Raw genomic sequence first — 21253 nt, 5'->3', positions numbered from 1 at the left:
GACATCTGAAGTCCACGCGGCCCGGGGTTTTCGTCCCGGCTCGTGCGGGGGGCGGCCCCGGGGTCTCTGGCTCCGGGCCCGGGCGGCGGCAGGGGCCCGGGGCCACTTCCCGCGTTCCGGGGCCTCCCAGGCGCGAGCGCGGGCGTCTCGGCTCGCAGGACGCCCTCTAGCCCCGCCGGCGGCGCGCCGCGACCCCCCCGCCCCACTCCCCGCCCACCGGCGGCTGCGCGCACTGCACCCTCGCCCGCCGCCGCTGCCGCCGCCGCCGCCGCACGCCGCCCGGCTCCTGCACGCCGCCGCCGCCGCCGCGCCGAGCGCCCGGGCCCGCGACGCCGCCGGCAGAGCGCCGGACCCAGCGACGAGCAGCCGCGGTCGGGCGGCCCCGCGGCGGCGGCGGGCGCGGGCGGGCGCGGGCGGCCTGGCTAGGGCCGGTTAAAGGGACGAGTTGCAAACAGTTCAGGAAGTGACAAGTCGATTTCCTCCTCCCCGGGAGCAGCTCCGTACAAAGCGCTCGGCGCCGGCAGGAGAGCGTGCGCGCGGCGGCCGCGCGGCGGGCAGCCCGGACGACTCGGCGAGCGCCGGCGGCGACTGCGCGGGGGCCCGCGGCCGGAGCGTCCCGCCGCGCACAGTAAGCGATCCCGGGCCGGGCGGCGGCGGCGGCGGCGGCGACCGGGGGCCCGGTCCCGAGCGGAGGTCCCTGGCGAGTGTCCCCCGGCCGCCGGCGGTAGGGAGCCTGGCTCGCGGGGTGCACTGGCCTTAGCCCCCCCCCCCCTCTTTTTTTAATATTTGTGTGGCTGATTTCCTTTTGGTCCGCCTGCCTGGTTTCGTGTGGGGCCGGGCGGTTTCTCTGGGCGCTGAGTGCCGCCGCTGGTGCATGCGTGAGACTTGTCAGAGCGCAGCCAGGGGAGCGAGCCAGCACGGCCCCTGCGGAAAAGTCTGCGCTTCCCCGGGGCGGGCGCGGGCACTGCTGCGCCCTGGGGTGTTCCCCCCGCTCCACGTCTCAACTTGAGCCCCGGCGAAGGCGCCGGGGACCCGGGCATCCCCTCGCACCCCGAAGTTCCCTCATCGTTTTGCAGACAACTCTTTTGTTCGTGGAAGTTTGCGTCCGCCACCCCCGGGATGCGGGCGCGCAGCGGCGGGCTCCGCGGCTGCTGGACCGGCCGGAGAGGTCACGCTGGGGGTGGGAGAGTGGCCTGTCCGTGGCGGGGGAAAGCCCCCGCGGAGGCCGCGGTCACGGGGACTTGCGGAATGGGGTGAGGGTGGAGGGCCGTGCCGGCGTGGCTTTTGCACATGGCGAGAAGGGCCGTCCGGCACAGGGCACCCTGGCCGAGTCCCATCTTTGCCAGTCCTTGATTTGCAAGCCCGTGGGAGTCGGCTTCCCCGCTCGGGCTTTCTCTTGGTGGGGCGGGCACGAAGATGGGGAGGGCGCCCAGAGTCCGGGGAGGGCCGTGGATTTTCATTGCCCAAAGTGCCTTCTTGGCCACCGCCCCCCCAACCCCAGCTCCCCAGCTCCCCACCCCCGCCCGCAGACTTGAGGAACAATACTCGTGGCTCGGTACCGGGTGGCGGAGCCCTGGCGAGTGTCGAGAGCCGGGTCCCTCGCTCCCGGACGCCCTCTGAAGCCAGGCTCCCTGCATCCGAACGCCGGGCTTCATTCACATGTACTGTACTTCGTACGACGGTGAACAAAGAACAGCTCTTTGCAGCATTTGATGAATGGGATTCTGCCTCCTATAGGCCACACTCCGAGTCTTCCATACGTTACAGCCTCCGGACTCGGGGGGGTGTTGGGCTAGTGGCCCCTCGCGCTGGGCAGCGCCCGGGGCTCGGGGACCTGGGCCGGGCGTTTGTGCCGCCGCCTCCGCCAGCTCGCCTTGCCGGAGCGGGTGCAGATGGAGCCAGGCTGACGGTTGTTCAACAGGAGCAAATGTTTGTTGAATTGTTGGATGGTGGAGACAAGGGACTGTTTTCTATTGACTGCTGCAGGAGTTGGAATGGCATTGTTTATTGGCCTGGGAAGCCAGGCAAGCGTCTTGTGCAGCTTACAACATATTAGCAGACTTCCAAATGACATACTAGCATATGTGTTCCCAGCAGTTCCCACCGGCTGGAGGGAGATACTTCCTTGATCCAGAATCCTGGACTCTGGGTGATTACAGTAAGACGCTACCAGGTTTGAGGACTTGGGAAGGAATGGAGTTAGTAGACTGGGTGAAACTCACTGTTTCTGCAGTTGGCTAGGTTTTGGTTTCATTTTAATTTATTCACTTAACAGTAGCTTGTCTCAGTTACAGTTTTGATACTGAATTGCCGATCTGTAGTTCTTTTTTTCCCTTCTCCCCCTCCCATTTTTCTCAGCTAGGGACAGCTAGATAAACTGAAAACAGCTACTTGTCCCAGTTTATAGGCCCATGTTAGTGGGAGAAGGTTTGGGTCTTAAGTTCAGGCTTGGTAACCCTTGACCCAGTGTCTGTGCTTGGCAAGGGCCGGGATCCTGCCAGCCATGGTCCAGACCGAGGAGCCAGCTCCCAGGGTGCTGCTGCAGCCCAGAAAATGAAAGAAAGGCACGGGGCAGGCCTGCTGCTTTCTCCAAGTGCTCCCCTCCAGAGAACAAGGCGGTTCCAATAATTCTACCCAAGGACTTCGTTTCCCCTGAGAAGTGATTATTGCGATGCAATCATTTTAACATAGAAAGCAAGTTTTAAATAAAAGCTTGCAGCATAGCTGCTGCAGAAGTGGGCTTGAATGTCCTCAGGCTAGCGGGACAAGTAGAGCATTCCACTGTTTTGATTGATGATGATGTTTTTAGTCAGTTTCTCCCTCCTGTTTTCAGCTCAGGGTAAGTTGCATGTAGCAGTAGCATTTTTGGAAGTTCGTAAAATTCTTGGAGGAAACAGAGCTTTAAGATACCGTCTTGTAATCATGGCTGCTGCACTTAATTGGCGTTTTATGGGAGAAAGCCCTGTGGTTACCTCTTAGGCTCTTTCCCACCACGCCTTTTCGCCTTTATTCCCCTGTTGATTCCTTCAGTCTTGCCCAGCCCCTCCAACTTCCCCGTTCTCTGGGAGCCTAGTGGGCTGGGTGTCCTTTAAATGGGTCCAGGGAGCAGGCGCCTGACCCGTGATGGAAGCTCAGGAAAGGCCGCCAGCTTTCCTCCCCCTGCGGGAGGCTGTAGAGGAAAAGAGCCTGGCGTAAACTCTGGGAGCTGACGGCAGAGGACGCTCCGGAGCAACTTGGTATACCTTTGCGTTGCTCTTTGAGAAAGCACACCCTTCTTTCCCCACCGCTGGATGCCGCGGGCGCTCAAGACTGTGCCTCGGACCCACTGTTGGGTTGTTGCGTTGATGTTTTACCCAGGCAGTGTGACTTTTTTTTTTTGGATTGCATAAAGTGTGTGGAAAACTTTGTTCTTGCCCTTAAAAAAAAAAAAGACTGAAATAAGCAAATACTCAGGTCAGCACAACTCCCATCATTACCACCACTTCACACACCTCTCTGATGTGTAATAAAAGAAACCTGCGGGCATAATTTGTTATGTAATACGCTGATAATACAAATTTCAGTTTTCGATGGAAACCAGATGTGGAGGGGCTCTCATTAATTGATCCAGCAAGGGGGACACTTTAATAGATTCACTAGCCCTTGTAAACCCCAGAGGTGATTTTTTTGGGGGGGGGGGGGGAGGACTTGAGAGGAGAATCCCAAACCCGGGACTTTTTCGAGGTTTTTGCCTCTCAGCTTCTCATCTTGCTGCAGCTGTCCTTTTTGTCAGACTCTTCCTCTCTTGAAAGAACCGGTTTGTTGCCAGCATGAAGCACATGGCTGGGTCTGGCAGGGCTCTGCTTGGCTTAACTCTGCTGGGCTTCACTCTCCTCCTCGCCTGGTCCAGCTGCCAGCCTGCCCTCCACCCTCCACAGCAGAGCCGGGCCGGGGGACTTGGGCGCTGTGAGGAATGCTGACTGGTTTCCCCCAGCTCTTTTCTGCAATGTCTGATCATCCAGGGAGAGTTGCTGTTTAAACTTGCCCAACGAACAAACTTTCCAAAATCATCGACTCTCCTTCTCTGATTAATTTCTGTGTTTGTTTCCTGCCTAACTTTATGAGGGTTCTTTTTACACGACTGAGTCACCTTTATTATGGCCCAAGGTCGGGGACTGCACTGTAATAGCTGACCCCACTAACAGTAGTTTCATTGCCTGCCGGGGATGTGAACTTTGGAAACAAACCCAGAGGTTTAGATACGCTGATGTGCCCGGAGACTCGCTTAGAAAATTTTTGTTTTAGCTCAGTTTACATTAACATGATTAATGACCCCAGCCACTGAAAAGTCTATATTCAAAAGCAATTTTACCGTTCCCGAGGGTTCTTCTTACGGCGAAGTAATTTTCTTGGCCAAACAACTTTGTTGTAAGGTAACTTCTTCTTTGATGTTTAATCCAAACCTCCTGTGCACACGGTTTTGGATCAAGGTTTGGGCTTCGAAAATCGCGGGTTGTGGTTTTGGTGGTGCCGGTCTTAACCCTCCCGAACTCTGGTCGGGAGGCACCCGGGTTCTTGTCTCGGGAAAGTTCTCTGAGATCCGGAGCATCAGCAGAGAGGGGAGGAAACCTTCCAGAGGAAACTTGGCTTCGGGGTGTCCTGGAGGAAGGATACAGGAGGCTGGAGCGGAGGACAAGCTTTTTCTTTTTCTTTTCCCCTTTGCAGTGATTGAAGATACTTGAGCGTTTTCAAAAAACGGAGACGTCTTTGCTGCAGCTGCCTCCTGCTCCTCCTCCTGCTGCTTTTTCCTCATCTTCTTCCTCCCTTTTTTTTTTTTTGTTAAGTGTGGGTTGATTGAGAGGGGAAATGCTGATGGGTGGGTCTGAAAGCAGCCTTAGGAAACCTAGAAAATAAAAACACATTTGAAGGACTCTGGAAGATTTTGCATTTCAAAGGGTCTACCTTGTAGAATTTCACATCACGTCAGGGAGAAGTGTGACGGGCACCCCGCTTCTTTATGATTCTCCTCTCCTGCTGCGGGGTGGGGGGTGGGTTGCTGCACGGGACTCTGCTTTTTGCGGGGGGGAGGGGGACAGCCTGGCCAGACTGTGCAGGAATATCTCACAGCACCCCCCCGCCCCCCCATAGGCAGCTGTAGTCCCTGGAGGGACTTTTTCTACCCGGCTCCCCGCTCAGGAAGTGAAAGCAAATCATGTTGGTAAAAAGCCCATTTGACCCCAGAACGCAGGACCAGGCCAACTCCTGGCTGTTCTGACTCTCCCACAAAACAAAGAAACAGATTCTCCTCCTGCGATGATATAATGGGGTTCCCAAGATGCAGGCCTGTACAAAAGTTGGGTGCAGTGGGATTTAGCTGAAATGGGGGTAGGCTATTTCAGAAATAATAGCAGTGCCCACTGGTTGTGGAGGCTCACCCTTGCCAGGGGCTTTGCATCCACTGTCTCTCAACTCTCAAAGCAGTCCTGCAGTTACAGCTGAAGAAACTGAGGCTGAGGGCGGTGCCAGGACACAACAGCTGGAAGACTGAGCAGCTGGGGGCTCTGTTTCATTCTCTCTGGCTCCACAAGCCTGCCCGCTCTCCATACACCGTGTTCACAAGATGCGGAGGCACTGAGTTCTGTTTTATCTCAAAGCATAAATTTTGTTTAGTCTTGTTAACACCACAGGGAAACTTAGAAATTTTAACTGCCTCTTTCCCTTGCCCCTCTGTTTTCCGCAGTCTTTTTTTTTTCTTCCCCCTTTAAAGGAATGATTGAATTCTATTGCTGTATCTGCAGTAGGACCAAAGGCAGTGCCTCGGTTGGGAAGACTGAAATGTTTCGCTTTGTCTTTACAAAAGACAGATTCACAGGAAAATATGATTATTCCTAGTGACCTTCTGGGGGAAATGGGAAATAAATCTGGCAGCCCATTAGAAGCATCACCATGTATGCAGATCCCATTTTCCCTTCAAAGAGATTGTTAAAAGGATTTCCAGCATTTATCTCCTTTTTTTTTTTTGTAGCTGAGTGAGATGTTTCAGAGTAAATCATTTTGTGGTACTTGCCACCCCAGGTTTGCACAATATGACGTTCTCTTTACATGTCCAAAGTAATCAAATAACTGAATACAATTGTCCATCCTCCAGTGTGTGGGCACTTGGTATGCCCCAGCCAGGGCTGGGCAGAGGCCCTGTGTTCTGTCTCAGACAGATGGCTCTTTGCAGGTTGATCCTGGTTTGTGTGTGGGGGTGGAGGTGGTGGGTGCGGGGGAAGGCAGAGTGAAGACACCCATCTCCAGCAAGGGCTGCCTGGCTGGGTCTTCTGGCTTTTGTGCTCCTCAGGGGTTTGTGGGAGAGGCCTGGGACCCCTCCATTGACTGAGTGTTTAGCATCCACAGAGGTGGTCCTCAACCTTGGCTGCATGTTAGAATCACCTGGGGAGGTTTAAAAAAAAAAAGTATGGATGCCCAGACAGCATCTCAGACCAGTTACATCAGAATCTTGGAGAGAAGGGGTGGGACTCAGCGTTGGTATTTTTAAAGCTTCTGAGTTGATTCCGTTGTGCATCTAAGACTGAGGCATGAGGACTGGAATAGACTCCGCGTATACCTCTCTCTCCTTCGTAGGGGATTAGGGGCCTTCCTGTTCAGGAGTGGAATAAACCTATTGGAATTTTCCACTGCTGCCGCCATGTCTCAGCGAAGGAGAATCTGAGCGGTACCCACCCCTGGGCCCAGTGCCTGCTGCAGGCATCACATCCAGGTAGTTCCTGTTTCGGCCCGGCCAGGTGCTCGCTGCCCCTCACAGGATTTGGTACAGCCCCTCTGAGCCACCTCCTTTCTGGAGTGAAGAGGGCAGGTTTTATTCGGTCTGCTGTCACGTAGGCCCCGCATTCCTTCTGGAGGTTGGGCACATGGTGTCTGTGTGGGGCTCGGGCGGGAGGAAGCAGTTTTGTCCATCGGTGATTCTCAGAGAGCTGCTGGGCCTTTTCATCTTGGTTTGCAGTGAGTGTCATACTGACAGCCACCCAAGGGTACCTGACTGCCGGGAACCTGTCCTTCTACATACTTGAGAATCACGTTTTTCGTAGAGTTCCATTTCGGGTGACCAGGGGCTGGGAGAGCAGGAGCTGCCGTGGCCCGCTGATGGAATCTTACAGAAGGTGAATCCCACCGCCAGAGATGGGGTGACTTTTCGCCTGGTCACATGGGCCAGTGCAGAGAGAGACCAGAATCTGTGTCCCCGCCCTCCCCCTGTCCCTGGGTCCCCTACTCGAGTGCTGCCTCCTCTCCGGTGAGACTTAAGGACACTGTCTTGCTCGTGAGACAGCGTGCTGTGCAGTCCAGACCCACAGGCAGCGTGGTCCTCATCCAGCGCTCTTTAGCCTGGTGAAACATGCCCTCCAACACCCTCAGTTGGCTTGGACCGTCCATCCCAGATTTCACTTCCTCCCCAGCGTGGGGGCAGCAGGCCTCCCTTTGGTCGTTGAGAGTACAGGGTTACTAAGTCTGCCATTGTCAACTGGGAAAACTGAGCCCCGAGGGGAAGTGCTGAAACCTCGGGCTTGATCAAAAGGCCTTTGGTCGCTTTGGCAAAGGTTTGTCCATCTGCTCTTCTGGGCGCCGGTGGTGGTGCATAAATAAGGGCTCTTTTTCCTTCACTAGGAGTTGGGTTCGGGCCTAATGAGGTGGTCAGGCATGGGGGGGAGGTTTGTTCTTCCTGCCTTCATTTAGCAGACACTGATTGGACACCTGCTGGGCATCCCTCGCAGAGCTGGCCACTTTTCTTCATTCGTTCACTGAGTCCTCAGCACAGCCTGTGCCTGAGGGACTCGCTCCGTCGCTTGCTGAAAACGCCACTGCTTAGAGAAATGACTTGGCCTTGGGTTTGAGGGATGGTGACCTCCCAGCTCTTCGTGATGGCCTCCATCTTGTCCCTGCCACCAGGCTCCCTTTTGGCCAAGTGGCTGCCCCCGGGGCAGCAGAGATGCGCTTCCTGCCATAAGCAGGGAGCATCGTCCGGGGAGATGGCCCCTGGCAGTTAGAGATTGGGCACCGAGCTGCCACCTCTAGGAGGGGGCCAGGTGGCCACGCGCCAGGGCCTGCCTCGGGGCCCGGGGAGCAGGGTCTGCCCAGGCCTGTGTCCCCGCAGTTGGAGCAGTTCCCCCAGGGGGAGGCGGTGGCTCGCCCTGAGAGGCCACCCTCCTTCCCGCCGCCCTCTGGCTCAAGTGCCCTGACGGCCCGGTTGGGAGAGGCCTGTGCTGCGCCTGGAATTCCCCTTGCTCTGGCCTTCATGTTGGCCCGGGGCCTGGGAGTGCAGGGAGGTCCCGGGTGCCGCCTGCAAGCTGCCTCTCTGCCGGTTTGGAGGTGGAAGGACACAGGTCTCCACGGCCAGCTGCCTCTGCACTCAGGATGCGGGGGTGGGGCTGGGGTCTGTGGTTCTGAGACTGCAGGCAGGGTCTGGGATGCAGGGGGCCCTCTGTGGCATGGTCCTAGGGGCCCCCTCCTCCCGAAGGCCTGGGGGCAGTCAGACGATGGGATTCCCCAGGGGAGGGTGGCGGGCCCGTGACGGCTCACTTGCTGGATCCGGTTGGCTGTGTGACCCCTGCGGCTTCGGGTCTCTCCTCTCGCCCGCCTTGCCTCCCAGTGCTTTCAGGGTTGGGTGGGGGCCTGTCCAGGAAGCCCCCCGGTGAAGGGTGTGGTGCTGCCCGTGGGACGTGAGCTGGACTGGGTGGGCAGAAGTTCTGCCAGCCAGAGAACTACAGAGGAACTTGGGCAGGGAGGAGGGGAAACCCAAGGGCAGTTTTCAGCTCTGGCATCAGTGCCCAGGGTTTGAATCCCAGGTGTGCCCTCTGCTGACCGGTTGCTCTTAGGCAGGACTGCCTTTGCTGCCTGGGTTCCCTCATCTGGAGTGTGGTCAGGCCTGGGTTGGGGGGAAACTGAGGGAAACCACGGTTGGGGACACTCGGGGCCCAGCGGACGTCGGGGTGTAGCCCGCGGCAGGCATGTGCTCTTGGTGGGACCGATGAGGGGAAGGACTGGGGTGACTGTCCCTATGGCCAGTGGGTGACTGGACGAGGGACAGAGCTGTGGGGACTTGACTTGGAGCTGGACCTGGCTGGCCAGGTGAGGCTGGGTCAGGTAGAGAGCCTTTCTTCACTCCCAGTCTCCCTTGGTGGGCGTCCTGTGATTTAGGGCAAGAAGGGTGAAAGCCCACGTTACGACCTGGTTTGCACTGTGTCTCTCAGCTAAGATGGGCGGAGTCTTTTGAGCTTTTTTGCTTGGGAAGCAAAATCTCCTGTTTACCAAAGGTGATTGAATTCAGTCCTGAACATGGAACACTGGATGTGTGTCATGGTGTGGCCCCGTTATCTTGCCTCCACCCTCACCACCGTCTGGGAAGGAATTCTGTGGCCACTTCCTGGCCGCACCCCTCTGAGGACTGAGGGTGGCAGGTCCTTCACTGTCTTTAAGGTTCTTCGCAGACTCGCCATTGCTGATGTCTTTATTTTGCCCCTCCTTTCAACTTGCTGAGCTGCCTTTCATAACTGCCCATGTCCTCTTGGGTCAGGTTATGTGGCTGGAGCTGGGGTGTTTGCTGAGGCACGTTTCACCGACTCCTGGGGTGCGAGCCCACCGCCTCCAGAACCCCTCTGCCCGCCACCCCCACCGCCCACCCGCCGCCCCTGGTTTCTCCAGCAGCAAGAGCTCATCTAAGCTCATCAGAGCTTTTCAAATGAGTCCTTGACTGGGATGATGGAAGGGAGGGCCGTCCCCTTCCCAGGGAGTGGGTAGGCCAGTGGTCCCTGGCGGTCTCCATTCCCCACTTCTTCTTATTTTCATGTTCATCTTTCTGCTTTTCTGGCCATGCTGCGCGGCCTGCGGGATCTTCGTTTCCCACCCAGGGATTGAACCTGCGCTGCCCACAGAGGAAGCATGGTGTCTTAACCCCTGAACTGCCAGGGAAGTCCTCTTGGTGTCTCCTGAATGTCCCCTCATTAGCCCCAGCCTGGCCCTCCTGTGGGGCGAGCAGGGTGGACAGTCTTGGCCCGAGAGGTCGCTGCTCTGCTTTGGACAGCTTTGGGGAGACCCTTTCCTGGGGAGACCTTCCTGGGGAGACCCTCTCCTTTGGGGAGCTTTGGGGAGACCCATTCCTGCAGGGGTGCACAGACTAATCACTGAGTCTGGGCGGCTGCCCCGACTCCGCCCCTGCCCTCAGTCTGGCTTGGGTGGCTGGGGCTGGCTTTAGAGAGCTCTCTCCGTAGAGGACCCACTGAGGTGGCTGGCCTGGGGTGGCCGACACAGACCCTTTTCCTGGACGTCACGAAGCTCAGTGACCAAGGGGCAGTGTGAGGGGGGTGACCAGGACATCCGGGCTGCCTCCGCCCTTGCTGGATGACCACAGAACACTCTGCATGCTGGTTCCCACCCCCCCGCCCCCGCCCCCCGCCCATTCCCAGCGCAGTCCTGTTCAGTCAGTGGCTAGGAAGCGCCTACGGCACGTGTCAGCATCTCTGAAGAATCCGAAGATGAGTGACCCTAATCCCTGCCTTTGAGGAACTTGTGGACTTGAGCGGCAGACAGTCAGACTGCACTTATGTTCATGCACTTCCCACCACGTGCCTGGGGCAGTGTAGTGGACGTGTGGGTCCATGGGGCACTGGTGAGCCCCCAGTCCCGTGGGAGTCACAGGGGGTTCATTTAAACCGAGCCCTAGGGAGCAGGGCTGAGCAGGAGGCTTGAGGAAGGAGGGGTTTGGATGGATGCAGACTGGGTGGGGGTGGGGAAGGAGGCATTTTAGAACAGGGAGCAGGGAGCGCGGAGGCGTGGCGGCTGGAGGCCACCCCCTCATGGTGGAGAATGACCTAGGCTCGAGGGTGGGAAGCGCACCGCTGCGCCCACAGCTCAGCCGTGAGTCAGGGTGGTGCGGGTGTCGGATGGAGGGGTCCGGACGTTATCCTGGTGGGCCGGGAGCTGGGGGCACTTGCTGATGCTTCTCTCTCTGAGAGGCTTGGTGCTTGGGGAGCGGCACTGTAGAGTGGGGTTGGAGCAGACACCTGGGAGACCGCAGAGTGACCCAGGAGAGAAGGCAGGGATGAGGGTCAAAAGAGGTAGTGGTTGGTTAGTCGGACACTCGCTGGAAGCTGGCGAGGAGGCAACTGGGAGGAGGAGATGGGAACAGCCTGCTCCTTACCAGGGGCCCCCTTCTGGGAAGACTGCTCAGGGGTCCCATCCTTTTGACCTCTGAGTGACCTCCTGGGAGAGCCCAAGACTAGCCCCCTACACAGGGAATTATCACCAAGTGGTACCTACTTGACCGGAGGCACGTGGTTTGTGTTGATTTTAGTTGCAGCTCTTGCTTTCAGTGGGAGCACTTGGGATTCCCAAGACCTTCCAGAGTTCCTTGCCTGCACCTGTACTGGAACTAAAGGAATCAAAATGAACAAAGCCTTTTGGCATCGCATGAGCTGGAAGAGTCTGATTCAGGGTAAACCTGCTTTTTTTTTCTTTTCCCCTTAAAGGAGAAGAAAGTAACCACATTGGTGTGATGGAAAAAAGGAGTCTGGGTGCCCTTTGGGTTCTGCTGTAGCGTGTTCTCGCTGGTGATCTCAAAGGGTGGGGAGTTGCTGACACAAACACGCGAGAATGTTCCGCACGGGTCGCCTGGCACCTGGCGCTCCTGTGGACCCCACACCCTCAGACACCAGCCAGGGTTCCAGGCCCTCGTGGCTGTGTGGAGTGTGGCTCAGGCCCAGAGGACGATAACGAAGGAGAAGAGTGGCTCTCTAAGGCTGGGCCCTTCAGCAGCCCATCTCGGCGTTCAGGGTGTGTTTTCCAAGCCTCGTGGGGGTTTTGTACACCAGCATTTAGTCTAGAGGAGAGAAGTTAAGTAAGCTGGCTGCTCCGGTTCATCTGATTCCCAGGGCAGTTAGCAAACCGCCCTCACCTGTTAGAAAGAAAGTAAGAGAATGGTCAGGCCTGGTGAAGGCTGAAAGGGACCCAAAAGGTGAGCTGCAGCGCAGAGGGGAAGAGCCACGCCCGTCAGGCACCTGGACTGCCGGCTGAGGCATGTAGGGGGTGGCCTGTCCGCAGGTGATTGGGTTCTAATTTGCTTAAACGGAAAGTGTCAGATTTTTAAACCTTTTGAAAGATTCAGGTATGTCCCGAGGGCTGCAGAAAAGACCCCAGGACATCTCTGCTCTTGGTCGTGGCCCGGAGCTCTCAGCTCAGCCTCTGAAGAGCAGGGTCAGCCTGGCACAGGCTCTGGGTCGGCCTGAGGGCCCCTGGCCTGCTGGTGCCCTCCTCAGCTTTGAAGCGTGGATGCCCGGCCAGCCCTTCGCCTGCACCTGCTAGAGGAAGAGCAGGCTGGCCTCGTCTGCCTGCGGTCTGGGTGGATCTGTGGGGAGACCAGGCGACGTCACGGGAGGCGCTTCTGCCTGGGGTCTGGGTGGGTCTGAGGGGAGACCAGGCGACGTCACGGGAGGCGGTGGGGTAGACTGTATGGTCTGCAGAGCTCGAGACGTTTACTGTCCGGCCTATTACAGAAAAAACAACAACAAGCTGACCCACTGCCTGTATGGATGGGTCTGTATACCAAACCTGTGCTGTTCAGCGTGGTAGTCGCTTAAAGTTTTTTCCAGCTTTATTGAGGGATAATTGACACAATTATGATTGTTTAAATGTAAAACAGTGGAATTAAGAATTCAGTTCTTCACCTGCAGTAACGACTCATCACATGCTCAGTAGCTGCGTGCAGTTCCTCACTGTCCTGTTGGAAGGTGCACATATAAAACTTAGCCCAGTGGCATAGAACGTTCCAGGGGCAGAAGTGTGCTAGACCTAGTCTCTCAAGCGTGTGTTAAATTGTGTCTGACTCTTGGCAACCCCATGGACTGTATCCTGCCAGGCTCCTCTGTCCATGGAATTCTCCAGGCAAGAATACTGGAGTGGGGCTGCCATTTCCTTCTGCAGGGGATCTTCTGGACCCAGGGATCAAACCTGAGTCTCCTATGTCTCCTGTGTTGGGAGGTGGATTCTTTACCCCTGAGCCACCCGGGAAGCCCAGACCGTCTCCCAGTGTGTGAGGGAACCGGAAGGATGGAGGAGGCACCTCAGGGAAAGAAAGGACACAGGCTTCCCTGGCCCTGAAACATAGGGTGCAGAGTGAGTTCGTTGACTCGGAGGTGATGGAGAAATGTGTGATGCGACAGAGGGGGGCCTCGGCCTGGAGTGGAGAAGCTGCCCCCAGACCTTCCTTTTCTGTGACTGTGGGCAAGCCCCTCACCATGCAGACCATGGTGCCCAACTCCAGGTGACCAGTGGCTACGCGAGGACCCCCTCAGCCCTGCCTCTCCAGCCTGTGACCCCAGCTCCTCTACCGCCGGCTCCTGGCTCACCTGGGCCGGTGGCCACATTAGCTCTGCTGTGCCCAGCACTTCCCCCCGTTGGGTGGGTGGGGGGGGGTGTGTGCGCGCGTGCGTGTGTGTGCGCACTCGCGCGCACACGCAGGTGTACACACACGCTGGGCTTTGTGGAAGTCCACAGAAATCCCCCTTTGCCTGTGTTCCGATCACACTCCGCTCCAGACCACCTGGACCCGATGGGTCGTATCACTGTTCCTCCTGGGCTGGGCTGGGCACATTTTTGTTTTGATAGAATGGCCGTGTTTTCCATGGGCAACAGATGAGGAACTACTCTATTCATTTAGAACGGTGGCTTCTGTGTAGCATGAGGAAGGAAGAGACGTTCCAGGCCCCGCCACTAGCCAGCATCATGTGGCTTTCTCCTTAAAATGCCGTCAGCTGCAGCGCTGGGGCAGTCTGTTGACTAGCTGGGAGCTGGCTGAACTGTAGCTCTTGTCTTGCTTGATGCCCACATTCGCTGACTCCCAGTCCCTTTGGAAGCTAGTTAGGGGTAGAGTCATTCCGAGGTGGGGCAGCAAATGTGGGGAACGTGGATGTGAGTTCTGTGCGTGGGGCCCGACTGTAAATGCGTTGCTGCTGGAACTGCCTCCCCGCGTTGCTGGACGCTGGTGGACTCGAGGTGGAGAGACGCCGCGGGGTTGCTTTCCGCTGAGCTGTCCCGGGCTGGGGCTCGCGGCCTTCACGAGATGCTGCGTTGTCAGGAGTGCGGTCCGCTTGTACCCTTGGGAACGGCCGGGCCTGTCCACGTTGGGTTTCCGTGAGTCCAGTCTGCTCGCATCGCCCAGCTTAGACAGTGCCCGCTCCCTTCGCGTCAGGATGAAAACATCTCCAAAATGCAAGCCTGAGATATCAGGGGGAGTTTCCCGGACTTTGGGCAAGAGTGCAAAAGGGAGGAAACCAGATAAGCCTGGTGCATTTAGCCACAGAAAGTTGCGTGAAAGAAGCGCTTGGTGAGGAGGAAGTTGGGGTTAAGAGGACACGCAGCAAGAGCCCTGGAAGCCCAGGCTTGATTGCGTACCCTCCTCTGACACTCGGCTTGCTTCTAGCCAGCCACTCAGGATGGTCTCCGGGGCCTGCCCTCTAAGGCTGGTGGGGGCCTGAGAACATTGGCAGATTGGGCTGTGCCCGGGATTGCTCACCGCTGGTCTCACCACCCAGAAAGGGGCAGTATGTGTGTCCCCCAGAACCCTGGTACAGCACCTCACCGTGGAAGTGGCTCGTTACTTAGGGAGCTGGTGCTGGGTGAGCACCTGCTGTGTGTCGGCCCTGCGCCTATATTTTGTCTGCTGGTCACCCAGGCAATTGGCTGTTGGCTTATGAGCCCCACTCCACAGGAGGGGACTGAGCTGCGGGCATATCCGAGTGCAGGCCCATCCTCACGGGCTGGATCCCAGTTCTTCTGTTCCAAAGCCCATCTCTCCTCCACACCCGGTGCCATCCCCCATTGGGGACCGTGCCACCATCTGCAAGAGGAGTCTCTTCTTCTCTGGACAGCACTCCCCCTGAACCCCGCCACCACCACTGTCTTATGGCTTGCGGGAAGAGAAGTAGGTTGCTCTGTGGGTTGACATTTAAGAAAGCCTACTTGATGGAGCTGTCCTTCTGAATATGTGGTTGTGGTACAAGAAGGCTTCATTTGTCCCAGGCTGTTTTGAAATCAGAGGCAGGAAACCCCCGTCTCATTTCTGTATCTTGCATAGAGGTCATCAAAACAGAACCCTGTGTTCTGTGCAGGAGTTGTGATCGAGGAAGCCAGCCACGTGTAGGCATTGGGGCTCTAGAACCATCTCTTCCGTCTGCCGGCTTTACTTGGATTTGTTTAAAGAACTTGGCATGGAAGCCCCCCTTCCCTAATACCCCACTGTGGGAGAGGCTAGAAGGGAGCCCTTCCAGTGAGGGTGGGCCAGACCCGGGCCGTCCTCTGCTCCCAGTAAGACCGCAGCTCACGCACCTCTCTGATCACGCGGCTGGGAAGGCAGGCCTCTGCCGTTAGGGATTGCGAGCGTCATGGTGCTGCCCTGGTGTGCTCTGAATTTCAGACAGTCTGCGCTTTCTAGTCCTTTTTAGGGCTTCCTCTAACTCAGAACCAGCCAGGAGTGATACAGATGGATATGCGTGACTGTGGGGTACTCAGGGCGCAGCCATCAGGCTCTTGAAACAGAGATGAAGTGCGGTTGTCCGGGTGACTTCGGAGCTTGAGTAGTCAGTGTCCTTTAGAGCAGAGGCTGTGCGCCCATGGTCTGGGGGCCAGATGTGGTCCCCTGGCAGAGTTTGTTTGGCCCCCAGGGTGCTCTAGGCACTTCCGCATTTCTTGACAACATTTAAAAACCAAGATTGTACAAAGAAGTCTAGATGGTCAGCTTTTTCTGACACATCAGAAGATCTTTAATATAGTATTATCCTGGGTCCTCTTTCCCCCGCCCACAGCCAGGCAGGGGTAGCCAGCCATCCAGCCCCCCGGGGGCTCCCTGCTGGGCAAAACGGTTCCTGCCCATTAGGTTTCACTTGTTTCTATTCCCTGCTTGGCTCTGGAAGATGTTTGAGATCACTGGAGTGGACGTGCCTTTCAGAAGGCAGGTTTAGGTTTTCTGGTTCCCCGGGTTGTATGGTTCAAGGTGCGCGGTGGTGGAAATGCCCAAGTGCACAGTCATTCCCTCTGTTATCTGGCTGGTTGTGCCACCTGCAAGGAAACTGACAGAGATGAGCCAGGGAAGTGCTCTGTTCATCTCCGTGAGGCTTCCCTCTGGCTGCTCCCATTGAACCTGCCCGCACGACCCCCAGTCCGCTCCGTGAAAAATGACCCTTGACTCCTGGAAGCCAGTCTCCAGCCCGGGGTTCCCCCCGGTTGCCCTGCAGATCGTTTCTGTCCCCCCAAGCCCCTAAAGTCACACTCAGTTGCTTCACCCAGTTCAATCTTCTTAGTTCGAAAGTGCTCCCATGGTTTTAATAGATGATGTAGGATTTTCTTTTTTTAAACAAAGATTTAATCTCTAAATTATCTTGACAGGCAGTCTAGCTGCTATGTATCAAGTAGATAACTTCTGCTGGTGGTCGAGAGAGAAAAAATTTCTCAGGGTAAATGAGAACACGCTTCTCAGAGTCTCTCAGCTTATTCTTTTCGACAGAGACTCAATGAACCAAGTGGAAGCAAAGAGCCTCCAAATGGCAATTTCTATTTTTTTTCCCCTAGGAATTGAGTTTTTCTTCTTGTATTCCTCCAGGTATTTAGTATCAGTCACTCCTTTCATTTACTCTTTTTTCTTCATCCCCATTTTTTTCCTCCTGTTGTGGCAGATATTCTGCCTCCCCATCTGCCTCCTCCTCCCCTCCCAGCCAGTGGCTTCCTCCCATGCCTGTGGGCTTTGTCCAACCCCCGACCCCCCAGGGCCAAGACTCCTGAGAAGGACCCCAAAGGCCCTTCCCCCACTGGTGTTCTTGAGAGCATTCTAGGCGCTGCTAGGAGGGCCTCAAGGACAAGCACTGGGTCATCTTTATCTAAGTTCCCACGTCCTGGCCCAGATGAAGTGCTGGCAGTGGGACCTAGACCTTCCACCCCTTTCTGACCTCATGGACATTTGCATGAGACTCAAACCAGTCCATCCTAAAGGAAATCAACCCTGAATATTCATTGCAAGGACTGATGCTTGAAGCTCTAATACTTTGGCCTCTTGATGAGCCGCCTCATTGGAAAAGACCCTAATGCTGGGAAAGATTGAAGGCAGGAGGAGGGGATGACAGAGGGTGAGATGGTTGGATGGCATCATCGACTCAATGGACATAAGTTTGAGTAAACTCTGAGAGATAGTGGATTTTCCAAGTGATTCTAGTGGTAAAGAACCTACCTGCCAATGCAGGAGACATAAGAGACGTGGGTTCGATCCCTGGGTCAGGAAGATCCCCTGGAGGAGGGCATGGCAACCCACTCCAGTATTCTTGCCTGGAGAATCTGAAGGACGGAGGATCCTGGCAGGCTACAGACCATAGGGTCACCAAGAGTCTGACGTGACCGAAGCGACCTAGCACGCACGCCGGGAGATAGTGAAGGATAGGGAAGCCTGACATGCTGCAGTCTTTGGAGTCACAGAGTCAGACGTGACTTAGGGACTGAACAACAGCTTTGATGGACCCCATTTTTTTCATCTGCAGAATTGTCCTCCCCTCCCAAGTATCCGAGTTCTAAGGACCAAATCAAGTAGAACATGGATTTTCAAACTTTCCAGGAGCATCAGACTCACCTGGAGGGCTTGTTAAAGCCCTGATTGCTGGCCTCTGCTCAGAGAGTCTCTGATTCACTCTGGGTGGGGTGGGGAGTGAAACTTGGCATTTCTAACAAGTTCCCAGGTGAAGCAACTTGCTGCTTGTCCCGGGACCAGGACTTTGAGAACCACTGCCCTGGTAACCACGTTGTTGAAAGAGGCTCCAGCGTTCACCCCAGCAAGGGTGTGGTTCCCAGCCAGTGACTCTGATCCCCTTTTTACTTTGCTGTTCTGCAGACGAACACACAAAGCTTTGCATCTTTTTAAAAAAGTATACTTATTGACTTATTTGGTGGCCAGGCCTTAGTTATGGCACATGGGATCTTTTGAGTTTTGGTTCCCCAGGTAGGTTTATTTTACCCTGTCTCATCAAGGAAAGGCTGTGCGTGGGCTGAGCTAACATCTGCACGGAGATGCTGGGTAACCTGGCTCCTCACGGGCAGCTTGGTCCCCTCACAACGCGCGTGCTCTGCATCTGCTTCCCACGACTTTGCAGGTATCAATCAGTCTTGAGGCAGAGGCGCCCTCTGACTCAGGTGTCCTGAAATCAGTGTTGTTGTCAGTGGCGGCTGCCTGCCTGCGAAGATGGATTTCACCTCATTTTTGGTTTTCAGTTTTCCCGTGTGACTCTGAAATCACTGCCTGTCTCCCGTCTGTCTTTAGCCTCGGATGGAGTAGCTGGACGCGATGGCAGTCATCAGTCTTGCCTCACTTCGCAGTTTTCCGTGCAGTTTTGTTTTGTAAAGAAGTGTCCACTTCCCCCACCTCCCTGCCCCTACTTCCCCTCAAAAACTAGGGGGACAATAAAGCAGTCATGGTTTTGAATGAAGCGTCTCTGTGCTGTGTCTGGGACTCGCTTCTTGCTGCCCGTCCTCTGCTGTCCCCGGACCCAGGCCCCCAGCAGCTGAAGCACGTGGGCCCTTGTGCTTTTGTGCTCTCATAGGCACACAAACACGTGGTGAGCGCGTGCTCGGCACAGGCCTTGATCACATATTTGTGACTCGGGAGTCCGGGATGGTCGTGACATTCTCACGTGGGGCAGGGCGTGGCCGCCCCCCCTCCCCTGGGAGCAAGCACAATTGCTGTATTGTCTGTGGGCGGCTGAGCTAGCCGCGTGGGTCGGAGCTGGGCTGCTGGCACGCTGGGAGAGCAGAGAAGCTGTTTCACCCTGTGTATCTTCCTGCTGCTGTTTTATGGAAGGGGGTGGCGTGGGACGCCCATTCAGGATGCTCTGGTTCTGCTTGGCTGGTGCCCCTCGTGGTTCAGCTGCTGGCCTGGTGTTCCCACCCACTGAGAGCTAGAGAGGTGGGGCCAGGCCAGGGGTGGGGAGGCCAGTGCGGCTGAGGCCACCCCTGGATGGCAGAGCCCCCACCCTCCAGAGGCTTGAGAGGGCTGCGGGCGTTAGCCGGACACGTGCCCATTTGGGCAGCATGGGGCTCCTTCTGCCGAAGCGGGGAAGGGCCTCACCTGTCCCCAGCTCCCTGGTGACACGGAATGTGTCGCCAGTCGACTGCTCCTGGAGATGGCCTCACCCTGTCTCCATGAAGCCTGACATTCCTGCCGCTGCCTCTAGGACACCTGTCCAGACCTGGGCCTCCCCGTCTGGGGCCTCAGCTCGCTCCAGACCTGGGTCTCCCCGTCTGGGGCCTCAGCTCACTCCTGTGCTGCAGCACGTGTCTGCCCGGGCACTTGGTGTTGTTGCTGCTGCTCAGTCGCTCAGTCGAGTTCGACTCTTTGCGAACCTGTGGACTGCAGCACACCAAGCTTCCCTGTCCTTCACCATCTCCCAGAGCTTGCTCAAACTCGTGTCCATTGAGTCAGTGATGCCATCCAACCATCTCATCCTCTGTCGTCCCCTTCTCCTCCTGCCAGCATCTTTCCCAGCATCAGGGTCTCTTCCAGTGAGTCGGCTCTTGGCATCAGGTGCCCAGAGTATTGGAGCTTCAGCTTCATCATCAGTCCTTCCAGTGAATCTTCAGGCTTTATGTCCTTTAGGATGGACTGGTTTGATCTTGCAGTCCAAGGGACTCTCAGAAGTCTTCTCTAGCACCACAGTTGGAAAGCATCAGTTCTTCGGCGCTTAGCCTTCTTTATGGTCCAACTCTCACAACCATACATGACTCCTGGAAAAACCGTAGCTTTGACTATACGGATCTTTGCCAACAAAGGGATGTCTCTGCTTTTCAGTACACGGTCCAGGTTTGTCGTGGCTTTTCTTCCAAGGTGTGCCTTGCGGTATACCTCTGCGAGCAACAGGTGGTGTGTGACGGCTCGGCTGGGTCCCTCCGCCTTCCTCTCTCAGACCCTGGCATGGCCAGCCCGGGCAGTGTGGGATGGGGGACGCGGCCCTTGTACCAGGAGGAGGAGCCAGGGTGTGCGTAGGACCTGCCTGTTGAATCAGAGCCCCTCAGAAGCTGCCCTTTGTTCAGGAGCACAGCGTCACATGCGCATCTGACTTCTCCCCAGCGGTCCTGCCCCTTGGCCCTCCTTGCTCACTGTGCTGGCTGCCAGCCCTCAGGCCTCCAGTTTCTCAGGGGACGCCGGCATTTGGGGGTGCTGCCTCCCTGCCAGCCCTGAGTGCAGTCAGGTGCGTTCTCCTAAAAGCTGAACTTGGGGGAGAAAAAAAAAAAAAAAACAGGGAAGGACCCTGGGCTGAGGTTTTCCTGGGATTGGGTGTGTGAAGGACCGCCTGCCAACCTGCCAGCCCGCCCAGGGAGCCTCCTGATGGGTATTTGCAAGTTTCTAGGAGGTGAGTGGTATCAGAGAGAGTGATTTTGTTGCGACCACACGCTCTGCTCCTGCTCTGCTGCCATGGAACCTAAACAGCTTTGAGCCCAGCCTCTCCGTGGACCAGGAGAGCATTCGTGCAATGCTTTGAATTAGTGCCAACAGCAGAATTTTGATAGCTGCAGGGAAACCCCACAAGCAAGAGAGGTTTCAATAGCTTTTGGCATCAGGAAAGTCGAGACCCGACTTAATGGAGCGAATGTGTTTTTTGGGTTCAGCAAATGTTTCCCTGAGCAGCTGTCCGTGTGAGGTCCTGCAACTCAGGGGACCGTGGTGGGTTCTCGCCCTCCCGAAGCTCACAGCCTGCGGGGGAGATGGACACACTGCCCGTTCATTTCATGCTCCTTTGATTCTCCGTCTGTGGGGTGGGCGAAGCCTTCCTGGAGAGGGAGACACCTGAACTGAGTCTTAAGAGCTGAGGGTCTTGAGCTCAGCTGGAGGTGGACAAGGCTAAGAGGCGAGCAACCAGAGAGCCCAGCGTGAGCAAAGCTCGGGACACGTGGAACCGTGGGGGTTATTTGGGTAACTACCGGCAGCTGTGTGAGTGTGTGCGTGTAATTTTTAAGAATAGACAATATATACACTGGGTACAAACTCAGCTGTGAAAAGAACTCTCCCTGCCTCCATCCCTGTCTCCCTGGTCGGCCTCTCCTTCTCTCTCTGGAAGAGCTCCTGTTGCCTTTTTGTTTATTCTCCCAGAGATATTCCATTGATGTGCAACCACATATAAATATATACAGACTTTTGATTTTAAACATTTATATGTTTTTTTGCATAGTACACACCTTCAAAGTTCAAAACATGCAA

The 21253-nt window shown here is 56.3% G+C and overlaps 2 protein-coding genes across 4 annotated transcripts in view; both read left to right on the top strand.

The window, feature by feature from the left end:
- The window catches only part of EEF1AKMT2 (EEF1A lysine methyltransferase 2), a 70892-nt gene that overhangs the window by 35850 nt on the left and 13789 nt on the right, over window positions 1–21253 (top strand). The window lies entirely within an intron of this gene.
- Window positions 505–21253, top strand: part of FAM53B (family with sequence similarity 53 member B) — a 113683-nt gene continuing 92934 nt past the window's right edge. The window contains exon 1 of one of the 2 annotated variants that reach the window (XM_024986040.2): window positions 505–628. The gene's annotated coding sequence lies outside the window, so the exon portion shown is untranslated. Of the gene's footprint in view, window positions 725–21253 lie in introns of both variants that reach the window. The other variant, XM_059882100.1, reaches the window with a different exon arrangement.

This window comes from Bos taurus, chromosome 26 (genome assembly GCF_002263795.3).
Source record: "Bos taurus isolate L1 Dominette 01449 registration number 42190680 breed Hereford chromosome 26, ARS-UCD2.0, whole genome shotgun sequence".
NCBI classification, from domain to species: domain Eukaryota; kingdom Metazoa; phylum Chordata; class Mammalia; order Artiodactyla; family Bovidae; genus Bos; species Bos taurus.
The sequence above is the reverse complement of the archived record's forward strand: the minus strand, read 5'-3'. Positions and strand labels throughout refer to the sequence as shown.